Source organism: Triturus cristatus, chromosome 3_1, assembly GCF_964204655.1.
Source record: "Triturus cristatus chromosome 3_1, aTriCri1.1, whole genome shotgun sequence".
In the NCBI taxonomy this organism is placed as follows: domain Eukaryota; kingdom Metazoa; phylum Chordata; class Amphibia; order Caudata; family Salamandridae; genus Triturus; species Triturus cristatus.
Window position 1 is genome coordinate 1,041,600,573 of NC_140583.1, and position 14,982 is coordinate 1,041,615,554.

At 41.2% G+C, this 14,982-nt stretch overlaps 1 protein-coding gene across 11 annotated transcripts in view; it reads right to left on the minus strand.

Annotated features, from left to right (window-relative positions):
- The window catches only part of LOC146861466 (uncharacterized), a 356,537-nt gene that overhangs the window by 167,397 nt on the left and 174,158 nt on the right, over positions 1-14,982 (minus strand). The window contains exon 2 of one of the 11 annotated variants that reach the window (XM_085645785.1): positions 13,273-13,332. The exons of the other annotated variants lie outside the window; for them this stretch is intronic. The gene's annotated coding sequence lies outside the window, so the exon portion shown is untranslated. The remainder of the gene's footprint in view (positions 1-13,272; positions 13,333-14,982) is intronic. 11 annotated transcript variants of the gene reach the window in all.

Sequence of the window (14,982 nt, forward strand, 5' to 3'; positions counted from 1 at the left end):
ATAGAACCGTTGGGGTCCAAGATAGGGGACATAACTGACCAGAAAAATCCATATTTCCACATTCCCTCCTTGTCCCCTACTTGCCCGTCAAGAGATATCAATCTTCATTAATCCATTGATCTGTTCATATAGCATCATTTGTTCTTCTTTCTTCTTCCGGGATTTTGAACGAAAATCTTGATGTGGAATGCACGATGTGGCACACAGACCACAAATCGCTGGTCCACATTGCAGGCATAGACAGCAACTGAATAGTATGAGAAGGCCAATACCTAGGAAGGATAGAACTCTCCATCCCCAGGCTGATAACACGCTCCAAAACCACCCGGACCAAGTCCAAGTGCCTGGATTCTGGTGTATCTGGCTTACAATCTTATGAAGGCGGGTTATAGCTTTATATACAGATGGCGAATTTTCTGGTATGAAAATGCAACAGCTTGATCCGATGACCCTACAAGCTCCGCCCCTATCGGCCAGGATGACGTCAAGGACAAGACGATTTTGAAGCACAACAATCCGCATAGCAGACTGCTCTTCTGTTAAATTGCCTAAGGCGGAAATAGTTTCGTTCACTACTGCTTCAAGGGTTCTAGTTAATCTACGTATCAGCTTACTATTGGTAACGGTACCTATATAGGGAAAGAGACCTTTATTGAAATCTGTGTATTTTTCCCATGCTGTTTCAGTGTAATCGACAATTGGGAGATCTCTCCTTTCTCTATTGTGTACTAAATGAGTATTTCTGTGATAATCAGGAGGAGCTAGGAAAACAGGTGGCAAAAGAAATCCAATGTAGCAGGTACCATCCCAATCTAGAGGCAAACGTACATATGCCGTCTGACCACATATAAAATAGGAATGGCGGGAAGCTCTAAATGTCGACTTGCCTTGATCACTGAATTCTATTACAGTGGTGCATCTACTATGGCCCATATGTATGGAACCATTCTTTCTTACACATAATTCACCTTTTACTGAAAATACTGACATGGCGGGCAGAATTGGAGTAGCTTCGGATTCGACATTTAGGATCATAAGATTAAGCGTAAAATTACCTAATCCATATACTTCATTTTCTAGATCAGTTCCTGTTCTCTTGGGAAGTCCCTCCTTGTTAGGGTAGCAGACTTTAAGTAAAACTAAGTTCAAATTTCCCCATACCCAGTTGTCTTGATAAACTGCAGAATTTGAATCTAGGGAATTAATTAAGCTAAACCATGCTCCACAGGAGCCGTTGTGTGTGAATGAGTATGGAAAAAGAGGTAGAATTCCTTTATAGTTCTGATAGGGAGGGAGTCGGCCACATATCCAACAATTTGTAGCATTGCTAACCTGATGGGAATGATGTAACATACTAATAAAAGTGTTATTGCGCAGCGCAAATCTGTATGACAATTCATGCGGAGGTAATTCACTAAAAGAATGTTCAGCAGTAATATTATAAACATGTCTAGAAATAGGATAATATATGTGCAACAATATACTTGCAATAATTATAAAAAGACTTAAGGAAAACAAAATTAATAACGTCACTGTACAATGACTACGCAGTGATTTACAGTATGCATGTCGTTTCAACATTTTTCGGGTGCACTCTCTATTCAGGTCCAAGGGATACATGTCAGAGACAATTCAACCGCTTCACCTCGGAGAGGACTTAAACAATCAAATTGCTTGACTGATTGGACCTGAGTTTTAGTTTATAAAGTTCGGAATTACTCTTTTCAACAAAAGGAAATTTTGAGTCAATGGGTGAAGACACATGAGGTGTGGTATTCACATCCGTTGGTAGTCCATGAAATTTCTTGATATGACTTGAATGTATCCAGCCTTTTCTGCCCTCGATCTTCACGGCTGTCCTTGTGGTGAGCAAGACCAATTTCGGTGACTTCCACCTAGGATCCAGCTGAGTCTTTCGATCAAAGTTCCTTACTAAAACGAGATCCCCTGGAATTACGTCATGGGGTTTCACCTCAGTGTTGTCAGGAAAGGCTGCAGCTACCTGTGAACGACAAGATTGTAGTGCAGACATCAAGGAAGCCAAATAATCTGTCAGCATATTACAGTCAATATCAGTTATTTTACGTGGTATAGGCGTCCCCCACATATTTGGTGGTCTGCCAAAGATCACCTCATACGGGGATAGCCCTGTTCGAGAGTGTGCTACCATTCTCATGTAAAAGAGTGCAACTGGTAACGCTACTACCCAGTCGACACCTTTCTCCCTGCATATTTTGGACAATCTAATTTTCAGGGTCTGATTATGTCTTTCTACGAGACCTGCTGCCTCGGGGTGTCGGACACAGTGGAATTTCCACTGATAGCCTAACAAAAGTGAAACGTGTTTCATGAGTTCGGATGAGAACGGCTGGCCGTTATCTGAGTAGACAGCACGTGGTAAACCGTATCGTGGGAAGAATTCTCGAACTAACTGTTTGGCAGTAGTCGGGGCAGTGTAATCTGAAACCGGGTATGCCTCTGTCCAACGGGACAGAGCACAGACAACTACGAGAACATATTTGAATCCTCGACATCGTTCCATCTGGATATAATCCATCTGGAGGATTTCAAAAGGGTGATCAGGAGGCTGAAATCCACCCTGTTCTACGGGAACGCTTTTTCCTGGGTTGAACTGGCAACAGATCATACAGGTACGAACTTTTTGTTTAGCTGCTGCTCGTAAATGTTTATTGAACCAAATGTGTTGGATACTGTCTAGCATAGCTTTTTCTCCTAGAAGTGCTGGACTATGTATAGTGTTAATAATAACTTGGACCATTGAGTCAGGAAGGAACCACACAGATTTTTCCTTCGTCATCCATCCTTGGTCCGTTTGAATCCCTCCTAATTCAGTCCATTTCTTTATTTCCTCTGGTGTAGCATGTGTCTGTATGTCAATTACGTCAAGAGCGGGATCTTTAATCGTCATACAATGTGTTGGTGTCGGGACGATTGTCTTTGTCATGTCGGATGTTTGAGTTTGAGCAGTCTGTTTAGCTGTTCTGTCAGCTAGATCATTGCCTTGAGAAATGATATCAGTAACTTTCGTATGAGCTTTACATTTCATAATTGATATTGCAGTGGGTAGATGTATTGCATCTAATAAGGCATGAATGAGGGGTCCGTGCTGAATGTGGGCACCGTGAGAAGTTAAATAACCTCTCTCTCGCCACAGCACGCCGAAGTCATGTACAACTCCGAATGCATAACGTGAATCAGTGTATATGTTGACTTTTTTATTTGCGGCTTGAATACAGGCTTGTGTCAGAGCGACGAGCTCTGCTGCTTGAGCGGACAAGGTATTTATACAATTAGTTTCAATGATTTCAGTGTCTGTTGTGACTGCGTAAGCGGCCACTAACTCTCCTGTACTTGTTCTCATACATGAGCCATCTACATACAACGTCAGGTCTGGGTCTGACAATGGGACATCTGTCAAGTCTTGTCTGGGTTTCGTCGTTATTGTAATAACGTCAATACAGTCATGAGCTAGTGGGTCTGTTCCGTTTACTGGTAACAGTGTGGCAGGATTCAATGTGTTACAACGTCTGATTTCTATATGTGGTTGGAACAATGTTAATTCATACCCTGTAAGTCGCGCTATAGTTAAATGTTGTGTTTGCGTTCGATTCAAAAGAACCTCTACTGCATGTGGTACTTGTACTGTCAATGGATGTCCTAACACTATGGCATCGCTTTGTCTGATTGCTAAAGCTGTCGCTGCCACTGATTTTAGGCACGCAGGCAGAGCCTGAGCTACGGGATCTAATGTACTAGAAAAATAAGCACATGGTTTGTGGGATCCTGCTTGTTCCTGTGTGAGTACTGACAAGGCAGTACCTTCGCGTTCTGTAACAAAAAGTGTAAACTGTTTATTGTAACATGGTGTTGCTAAAACCGGTGCTTGACATAAAGCTTTCTTTAAGCTTTCAAAAGCTTGTGTATGTTCCTGAGTCCAAGGGAGAATAGTCGATGTGGCTGCCTCCTGTGTTGTCAACTGAATGAGTGGTTTTGCTAGAAATGCATACTGAGGGATCCATTGCCTACAATATGAAGTGAGGCCTATGAAAGCCCGCACCTCCTTTTGCGTCTTGGGTATAGGCATGTTAGCTATTAACTGAATGCGGTCGGGTGTAAGCTGCCTTCCCTCCTTGGACAGCGAGTGTCCAAGATAAACAACTCGCTGGACACAGAATTGTAGCTTAGAAGGGGACACCTTGTGCCCCTTTTCGGCTAGAAATTGTAAAACTGTCAGTGATGCTTTCTCACATTCAGGTTCGCTTCTAGCGGTGATCAGCAGATCATCGACATATTGAAGCAGGGCAGTGTTTACTGGCATGTAGATACTGTCGAGTTCTCGTTTCAGTGCTTGGCTATAGATGCTGGGGCTTTCTGTAAATCCTTGAGGTGCGCGTGAGAATTTAAAGCTACGTCCATTTAAACTAAATCCGAACAAGTATTGGCTTTCCGGATCTATAGGGACGCTGAAAAAGGCATTCTTGAGATCAATTACAGTAAAGAATGTTGCTTCAGAATCTATAGCTGTCAGTAATGACGAGATATCTGGGACCACAGGGAATTGTGGCACAATGCATTTGTTCAATTCGCGCAGATTAATAACCAATCGATATACTGGCGGGGCCTTCGGATCTGTTCGTTTAAGAATCGGAATTATCGGTGAATTACATACATTGGAGTCTGTTTCCACAACCACTCCTTGGGCAATGAGCTCGTCAATGATTTGTAGTAAAGCCACTACAGCATCTGGTGGTAACTTGTATTGTCGCATTCGTGGTAGTACCACTCCTGCCTTTAGTGTAACTCGATATGGTGTAATATTCATGCAACCAACGTCAGTAGGGCCTTGTGCCCATAGATGTGTAGGTAAAGTCTGCAGTCGGGGATCCATGTCTCGAGACACATAATGACCTTTGAAATCACGTAAAAACAATCTTACTCCTTCCGGAGAACAACATATTATAGCTCCTAGAGCTTTCAGTGTTTTTATACCTAACAAGTTTTCTGGACATGATTTAGTAAGTAATAAATCTGTAGTTCTGGTCAAGGGTCCTATCGTCAGTGGAAGAGGCTGTGATACTTCATTAACAATAGGTTTTCCTGAAAAACCAAGGGAAATATTCTGTGAGCCTGAGAGGGGTGCCCCTGGAACTTCACTACGTTTTATTGTTGTTCGACTTGCCCCTGTATCGAGTAAAAATTTTCTGTCTTGACCTAATAATTCACTATGTACATAAGGTCCTTCTTGGTCTACAGGGATCTCGATAAGGGGTAAGTCAACTTCCCTCTCTAGGCTGGTTCATGCGTATCGTTGATAATCAGGATAGTCGTACTGTGCGGTCTGGTACAGCTGTCGTGTCGTGGTTTGTGTGGCAGCAACAGGCAACGCTGGTGCGGCTGGCACAAACTGTATAGACTGTTGTGGAGCTGGCATGGCCTGTGCATGCTGCGGTGCTCCTTGTTCATTCTGATCCTGTCTAGGTGGCCGTGGTCTTTCTTTTGTAATACCTGTGGCGATATTACGCTTTAGGACTGGGCAATCGTGTATATAATGACCTGGTTGTTTACAGTAGTTGCATGTCCCTTTTACAGGTCCTGCTGATTCACCGGAATGTGTCGTACCCTTTTTATGTCCTTCAGCTGGAACTGTCTGGGAGACTAGCATTTTCATCTTCGTGTCTTTCATGCGTCTTTGTTCATGATCTTGTTCCTCTCTAATTCTATTGTGATGATACTGTAACATTTGTAACATTTGTGATGGGGTGTTACCTTGCCAGGTACTCTCGAATTTTAATACTCTATTCTTCACTTGGGGCAAGGAATTTTCAACTAATTTTGTCACAAACAGATGTGGGTATGATTCGCTACTTGCTTTTATGCCACTATTTATACCAAAACATTTTTCGAATCGGGCATAGAAATCACTAGTGTCTTCATCTTGCTTTTGTTTACAGGCTGAGATTGCACCCCAGTCTTCCTTTTTCGTGGTTAATAAACGTGGCAGTACCTGTACTAGTAAACCTGGTAGTGCTTTAGTTTTGTCCCCAAGCCCCGAACCTGGACCTCGGGCCTTTTCTTCATTTTCTAATGCTGTCCAGTCTATCTTTTGGTCTCCCACCTCCCACTCTTTTTCCTTGAGTTTTTCATAAATGCCAGCAGGCATCAATACCTTTAATATTGTCATAATGTCGGGATAGGTATACTCTCCCATGAGTAACATGTCTTTAATTTCTCGGTGAAAACCCGCTGGGTCTTTGTCATGACTGGGTACCACTTTCTTCATTTCCAACAATTCTATTTTTGATATGGGCGTATATACATATACACGTTTAAACTGATTGTCCTCGCCCTTTATTGGGTGCACTTCTCGTAAGGGATTCTGTCTGTCCATGTAATACATCGGTCTTTCCTTGATGGCCAGTGAATCATGTTCTGGACATACAAAAAGAATGTACTGCTTTCTTGATTCTAGTATTTCTTTAATTAGCTTAGTACCTGAACCTCTCCATCTATTCGTGAGTAATTCAGTCAATATATCAGGTAAGGGACCAGGATCTGAATGTTGGCTTTTATATAGTATAAGAAGTTGTTGAATCATATAAATCCCAGCTAAACGCTGTTCATCTGGGGTGAGATTCAAAAATGTGTGTGCTACTGTATCATCATCATACTTTCCGGGACTGTCAACCCAATGAACGGCTGACCTGGCTAATTCTTGTTCATCCATAGAATCGAGAAAATGATAACCCCTTCGTTCTCGCAGTAATTTGTCAGTGGCTTGGAACGAATGCTCGGGGGACCTCATATTTATTATAGGTGTTTGGAAATTCCTGTTATTATCTGGACATATCGGACGTATCGGGTCAGTAAAGTATCTAGTACTATTACAAGATCTTCCTCTACCTACATAGGCTATGGTTTCTGACTGTCCCGTGGGCAGTCCTGATCCTTTCTCCTCGCTTTGTTCGAACTGGTCTACCGCTAATCTCTCTTCGTGTAGGCGTTCTATTTCTTTACGGATCTTTCGGCACATGGCTATTATACAGTTTTGCTTATCATGTCTCCCTTCTGATATATTCTGGCTCCATCTGGTAAGAATTTGCATTGCTTCCGGGTCTACCCCCGGTCGGTCTTGATTTCTGATCACACAATTTATGAGGAAACGTAACAGTTCCCCCTGTATTTCCACTTTCTGGTATTCCATAGCTCTGTTAATACATTCAGAATCTCGCCCTGTTTGGACAAAATGATATATATTATCTAGATGCATAGTCATTCCTGGTAACTTCCCTAAATACACCACGGCTCGTCTGATACGTAATGATGCCAGGATCATTTCGTCCTCTTTGCCGGGCACAGGGTCATATCTACAATCTATAAGAAGTTCCTTAAGCGTGCGGGAATTTATGAGTTTGGGGGTACGTGGATGTGCTGACTCTTGAAAGGTAAGTTTATTTATTCTGGGTGGCGTAGAAAAAATATTGGTAGCACCTCCGGTAGCCCCGTCTGGGGTATCGGGCGTGAAAGGATTCGTTGAACGCGATACAGCAACTATAGGTGTGGACATAGCTATAGAAGTAGCTGTAGGAACAGATGTGGAAACAGATGTGCTTGCCGGAACTTGTGTCAGGATTTGGTGCTGTAGAGATACAGATACAGGATCTTGGCGTTGAACCTCCCCGGCCAACGGTCTATGTGGGGCGGGGTTAGCATACTCGGGAGCTGCGTCATCTAAATATGAGGAAAGAAAAACATCTTCTGCGGTTCTAGGATGCCCCTTGGGATGTACCTTTATTGGAAATAATGGGGGTGGCAAGTCTTTTGGTATCCCCGCAGTAGCCTTAGGTAATCCTTCGGCCAGAAGGGGATACATACCTTTCATAAGGGCATGTCTTTGTCTGTCTACTTGTTCTGATTTCACTCGTGTACCTTCTTCAATTAATAGATTTTCTCGGACTTCATTTGAATTCTCTTTACTCTTCTCTTCCTGTCTACGTGCTTTTTCTGTACGTCTGTATGATTCTTTACGCCATAATTCAATGGCGTCTTTCTGTGATTGTCTAGCTTTCTTTTTCCATAATTCTTCCTCTACTTTCACGATGCACTCTGCATCCCAGGTCCCAGCTGCGGGCCACCTCTGACTTTCTGGTAATTCCTTAGTGTAGTCTACCCATAAATCAAGAAATAATATAGCGTCTAGGCCATGTTTATGATACATGAAGTACCCTGGAGTGTCCCTAGGAGGAATAGGAACAGCTTCTTCGAGTACCCCTTTTCTAGTTGTGATCTGTCTTAATTTCGAAAAGAGCGGCATTTTGAGAACTGATCTGATACTTGATTTTGAACAAACTTAATACAATAAACACGATAATGAACAGTCATTCATACCACAATATGCAGAACGTATTAACACATTTTACACTTAACATTTAAATGAGCAAACAATGATGATACGATCTAAGGAAACTTAATCACTAAACATAATACTCGGCATTAACTGAATTATTCTGAATTTATATACTTGATATACTAGATATACTGCTAAACAGTACAGATACACTGCTAAAACAGTGCAGACCGGATTTGTGTACCCAAACCCGTCTGGACCGGCACAACTTATGTGCACGCCAGAACGCCTCCCCAGTAATGGTACTCACCGGGTAGCTCGGAACGGAAGGCCTCGGAACGGAACTGAACTGAGCTGGACCGGACTGGACTCGACTCGACTCGAAAACTTCGGACACGTCAGGACATCGGAAACCTGGTGGGCCTCTGTATACCTCGGATCTTGCTCTCTCAGCTAGGCTCTGGTCGGGATACTTCGCACTTCTCACCGCCTCGTCTGGGTGTTGATCGCAGCCTTAGTCGCCCCCGCTTGACCGGAGGGAGATACAGGAAATCCTGCTGGTACGCGTTGTTGTCCGTCCAGCTGTGGCAGGAGACCGGGCCTGCAACGCACCGCCGGCGCGTGAGATGAGAAAGTGTCCCTGTTCGGGCGCCATTCATGTGGTAAATAATTTAATTACCGGGACTTAATTTGATACAGAACATAATAAAAATAGCTCAGTAAATAAGAGGCAGAATCCGTGGTATTAGGGGTTCGGAATGGGCTTTATTCCAATGGACGATTTCGAAATCGTGGCCTCCAAGTTCCATCACCACGGAGGTTCAGGAAGTGAAGTACATACATTTATTGATAATTAATTACTTTTATACAATAGGCATTACAGTGAAGCAATTGCAAGAGGCGTAACAATTGATAGCAAAGATAACATTTCACATGCGTAGCTGAAAGAGGCGTAATTGGGAGTAACAAGGAAACGTCATTGGTTATGATGTCACATATGGGTGGACCTATGAAATAATTTCGCAATATCAGCAGAAATACTTGGCAGAGATGCGCGCGCAGCAGTATGACGTGTGATTTGACGTGCAACTAGGGGGTGAGGGGGACTTGACATTTAGCTCTACATGTGGCGACAGAAGTCTGGAGGGTCAAGTCAACCTAATCCCAAATCATATCTAACATCCTATGTTTAAAGAACTATGTTATCCAGAAGAGAGGTCTCTTAGAGTAGAATCTTATTCTATACTGACTATACTGACTGTTAGTGCGTGTACAAGCGTCTAAGTGTCTACACTAGATGCGAGGGCAGGAATCTTCCATAGTAACAGGGCTATGAATTACTTGCATGAAGACAGAGAAGCCGGGCCTTTGCTCGGTAGCTGGAAGAATGTTTACTGAAACTACTAGACAGGAATGCATTGTGCAGGGAACGGAGCAGATAATTTCGAAGGTGAAATACAGTTTCTTGGCAGGCAACAGGCTGATGTCAGGCTTCGTGAGCCGCGCAGGGAATGAGACAAAGTTCATGGTCACAGATGCAGGCTCAGACTGGAGCTTCAGAGGCAGAAAGCAAGAAAAGCTTGATGACAGAATCAGGGCCTATTTGCCTGGACTGTAAAAATGGCATAAGTGAACCATATAAAGGCGGTGGCCTTTTGTACTTAGGAATGGAATATCCGGCTCATTCATGGCGGATCTGAAAGAGGACATGTTAACGGTGGACGCACATGTATTTGCGTCTTCATAACTGGAACTGGAGGGAACATACATGTACTTGTAACATGCACATAGAACCGTTGGGGTCCAAGATAGGGGACATAACTGACCAGAAAAATCCATATTTCCACAAGGGAAGGACATTGTCTGCAGTAAAGGTAATATTTGTGTCCATATGTAAATGCTGTTTGAACTTGTATTTATGGTTCATTATTACAAAGCCTTTATTATTAGAGTGACCGCTCTAAGGAAATTTAAGTTCAGACTGCACTACCAACAGTGGTTCCAGTATAAAAAGGTGTACGTTTACAAAGCTTAACAATATGAGGCTTTCTATAATGATTCCAGGATGTTCTCCGATTAAATGCAAATATAGGCAAAGGCTTGAAAGCTAGAATGATGATTATTTGCTTTCAACATAAAAATGTTTATAAAAAAAAAATGCAACTAAGAAAAAAACATTTTGCAGAACTACTGTAAAATTTTAGGTGCAATTTCTTTGAAGCATTATTTAGGAAAATGTGTTGATGCATGTTAGTATTTCCAAATAATGGAAAATCAGTGTAACCAGTTTCAACAAAATTATAGGAAACATGAAAATAAACAAGCATTGGCAAAGCCAATAGGTAGGACATTGGTAGTCAGCTTTATGGTTTTGTCATTGTGTGTCTAGTTTTGACGTTTTTTTTTTTAAAGACTTAATGTTAGTGTGACCTGGCAGGCCCTCGTCAGAACAAACCACAGGCAAAAGCAAAAATATTTTTGGTCTCAAATATTTCCTGGCACTGAACAAAACTACTTTGGGTGCAGATATGCTCCTTGTGAAAGAACAGAATGCTGTCACTCACAGTGAAGCCAGCCGGTACAGAGAGAGAATTGTAATGAAAACAAAAGGTCTTGGTTACCGCCAGACTTAATAAAGGGCCTTTTTCTTAATAAAAGTCACAAAAGTGCACCCATGCATGGTATGTCCCTGCATTAGTACAGACTTTCGGCTTTCATGAATTCACACAAGTAGGTCAGGAAATAGTACTTCTAGAAAATATTTGTGAACTGCATTTTAGCATCAGTAAATATGCGTGTGTTTATTTGCTCATGCGAAAATCTGTTGAGAGGAAACAAGTTCACGTTCTCATCCATCACTTTTCAGGGCTTCAAAAATCCACTTGCCTGCTCGCATTTGCGAACAAGATTTAATTAGGACGAGCTATTTTTATGTCCTACTTGCCCTTTCTGGCAAGAAGGAAGACAAACTGACTTTTGATCTCTGGATCTGAAAGCAGAGCAAATGTGACAAGATAGAAAGATTTAAAGACATCTTCATTGCTCACAGAGTGAATGAGCAATATAAATGCCTTTAGATCTTGTTAACTGGTCACATCTGCTCAGCTTAAAGAGACAGAGGTCAAGGGCTTTCAGAGACAGAGGTCAAATGCATTACAGTTAGGTCAAATAGATTATTTAAGTTACTAGACTGCAGGTCTAGTACCAATTTTATGATTTTTCGAGCCCTACTTTTTTTCCACAACCCTGGAAGAAGTTTTACTTCTGCCCTATGTCAGGAGGAAATGTTCAACCTTTCTCTGAATGGGAAAATATTTGAGACAAGCTGATGAAAACCCAGAAAACATGCAGGTTAGGAGGTTAGCACAGACTGAAGGGCATTCAAAACATGGGGGTACTATTGCTTACCGCCACCTACAGTCCCATTATGTAGATGTGGGGAAAAGTGGCAAAATAAAGGAACTGCTAGTATTCAAATCCCACTATGGTATGAGCTCTGGCATAATCAGAGAAACTATTATCAGAGCTCTTATATAATGAGATTGCTGCCATAATTTGCAGTCACACTACATGGCACCAAAGGGACAAATGGATTTGGTTACTGAATAAGTAGATTTATAAAGCAACCTGTCCCGAGGTCAAGTAGATATTTTATTAAATTCCACACCCCAGCAGACAGCTGCATAATCATATCAAATTGAGTAGAGAGCTGAATGTCATACTGATTCAACAGGCCTTTTACTATGTTTCACCATAATCTTCTGACACACATTTAGCATGAAGGGAGTATCATCTCCCGCCTTCACTGTAACTTGCTTACTTTTTGGCAGGACTAAATCATTTACAAAGTTAGTAGAGAGTTGGTTCCTTATTCCTACAGGATTCTGCCGATCACACCAGAACTCTTCTAACACCCGCACTTGCCAAGCCGTTCTTTAAACTGTCCATTTCATTCATTTCATGAAGCTTTATTCGGTACATTCAAAGAAACAATGACCATAAAAGCACACAAGCAAAATACAGTACAAAACGAGAGATATAAAAGATTAAAAAATCATGCTTTTCCTAAGCTGAATAGACTTACATAAAAACGTGGCAATAAAAAAACATTTGTCCGGAGAATTCAATTCATAAATCAATTTCATAGCATCCTCCACATTGAAAATAGCATATTTTTTAAAAATTGGTTTTAGATAAACAATCCTAAAGTTCAAGAAAAGAGTGCAAATTAGCATAAAGTGCAGGGTGCTCTGTTTCGAGTGACCATCACATGGGCACGGTCCAACTGGCTGTTTCTTTAGTTGTGGAAAAGCCACCAACCCGTGGGCTATCCCAAGTCTGAGTCTAGTCAGAACAAACCTATGAGCTGGTTTAGTTACCAGGCTCAAATACAGTTGGAAGCCATCATTATACATATATTTATTGTACAGAATAATTGTAGTAAGGCGTCCCCTTAAAACTGCATGTTTTTGGGCTTGGTACGTCATAAAAGTATTTTTCATATCCAACTCTGAAAGATTGCCAGCAGAACCAGGATCTGCCGCTATATCGAGTCCAAATATAGTATCGAAGCTATCCACAATGTAATTGAGCCATGGTATATTAAAAAAAATAGTCCAGCTTAAGGCAGTTCTCAATGACAGACTGATTAAAAGCTCTCTCCTCCTTAGTCCAGATTGTGCGCCATACCATTAATGGCCTTAACAAAATCAGGTCACTTAAGTGGGCAACCCCAACTTCTCTATGGATTAAATCAGTGTAGGCTGAGGTGGGGGCACAAAGCAGTTTCTTGTTCCCAGAATCCCTCTTAGAAATTCGAAGCTTGCAAGCGACATGAAGCATCTTATAAATCACAAATAAAAAGGGTCAGCTTGGTCAAATGACAGTACAATATTATTAGAACTCACTTTATCTTTCTGCATTTTCTTTAGTCTGCCCCAAATATTCCCATAGAACTTTATTAGTACCTAAGGAAATGTTGTAGATTATTTTGCATGACCAGCAAAGCTTTTCCTTGCAGTAAATGTGTTATATTTTAATCATAAGTGTTATATACACATAAATTATTTAGAGTAAGCCCTGCTTACGGACATAAGCATATTGGCCACAAAGTACTCTCACACATTTCCTATTAATTACATTTGTTCAGTGAATACTCTAAAACCATTTTTAAATCAAAAGTATAAAATAAGACATTGTCACAGAAAAAACACTACAAAAACAACTGTGCTCACAAAATTGCAATATATATATATATTTTGAATATATGTATAAAGTATGTTTAGTTTACTTTCTACAGCAATGTACTGTTACCATTCACTTACTTATATTTACAATATTTTTGGAAGCATATTTTTTAGGAATTTGTGTATTTTATGCAGGCAGGGAGCATGGTCTTGTCAGGGTAGTCACGTTCTAAAAAGCACAGTAATCTGTGGGCAATAGGCAAGCAGAAGGCATTGTTGTTAAAACTAATACCAATGGTAACCTGCATCCGCAAGACCTAAAATGTGTGTGGGGCATATTCAGTAAAATTAAGATAATCATTATACAGTTGGATATAAATTAACGTTTATGTTTAGCCTGGTAGAGCATTCCTCCATGACAAAAACACTTGCTCAATTTGTATTGCGTGTGTTTCTAATTAAGTGCAGTAAGAAAAGAGAACATTTGAACAGTGTAAAAAACGGGAAAAAAAACACACACACTTCAAAAAGCCGCCTACATTATCAGTATGATATTTTTCATCGAACTCAATTCGTACTTTGTCAATGCCAGCAGAAGTGACGTTAACTAAGACAGTTAATCAATTTAATAGCTCATAAAGGGTTTGTGCAGCCAAGGGGGCGTGGCAATAGCCCTGAGTAATCTTACACATTTGTTTCACCGAACGTTCTTTTCTTTGAAGTGCTCAGAAATTAAGAACTCTTTGTACAGAACATAGAGGTCACATCCTTAGCATTACAACGTCAAATTTCACTCCATCAGAAACACGGTCTGAAGGCAATAAGTATGTTTGACACTTTGGAGAAGAAACTGCAAATAATTGGGCATCAGATTCTAGATGCACATTATTAGTGTTATTTTTCCGATAGCCTGTGACCAAAAAAACTAAAGTTAAGTTATTTTTTGATGTTGTTTTTCTTTTTTTTTTCTTTCAATAGAGACCACTATTCCGGTTTATTGTTATCGATAGCTGTAATCAGTCACTTAGCATTCACCACTTAAGAATGGAACAACATTCTTGTGTTGAAGCGTAAACCTCCACAAACATACTCTAGTCTAAACGTATTTGGGGATTTTCCCAAGATGTTCAAAGTCCACACTAGTTGGCCATCTGATTTGCAATGCCGTAACAGGTGAAATAATAAAAGGTGCCTAATACAGTACAGTTAAATACAACCCGTGGCAAGTAACAAACCACATATCAAAGTCATTAACAGGTAAAACTACAATACAAGCCTTGTAGTGGCTCCATCTCATATCCAGTTGTGTTGCCTGCCTGTCTGCCACTCGGCCTGAAGAAACTTTGCCAACACTGAAGGCAGCAACCAGAAAGGCCTGTACCCCGCAGCCTCGCCAAGGGCGGCTGTCAGTCGTGAATTTATGCGTCCGCC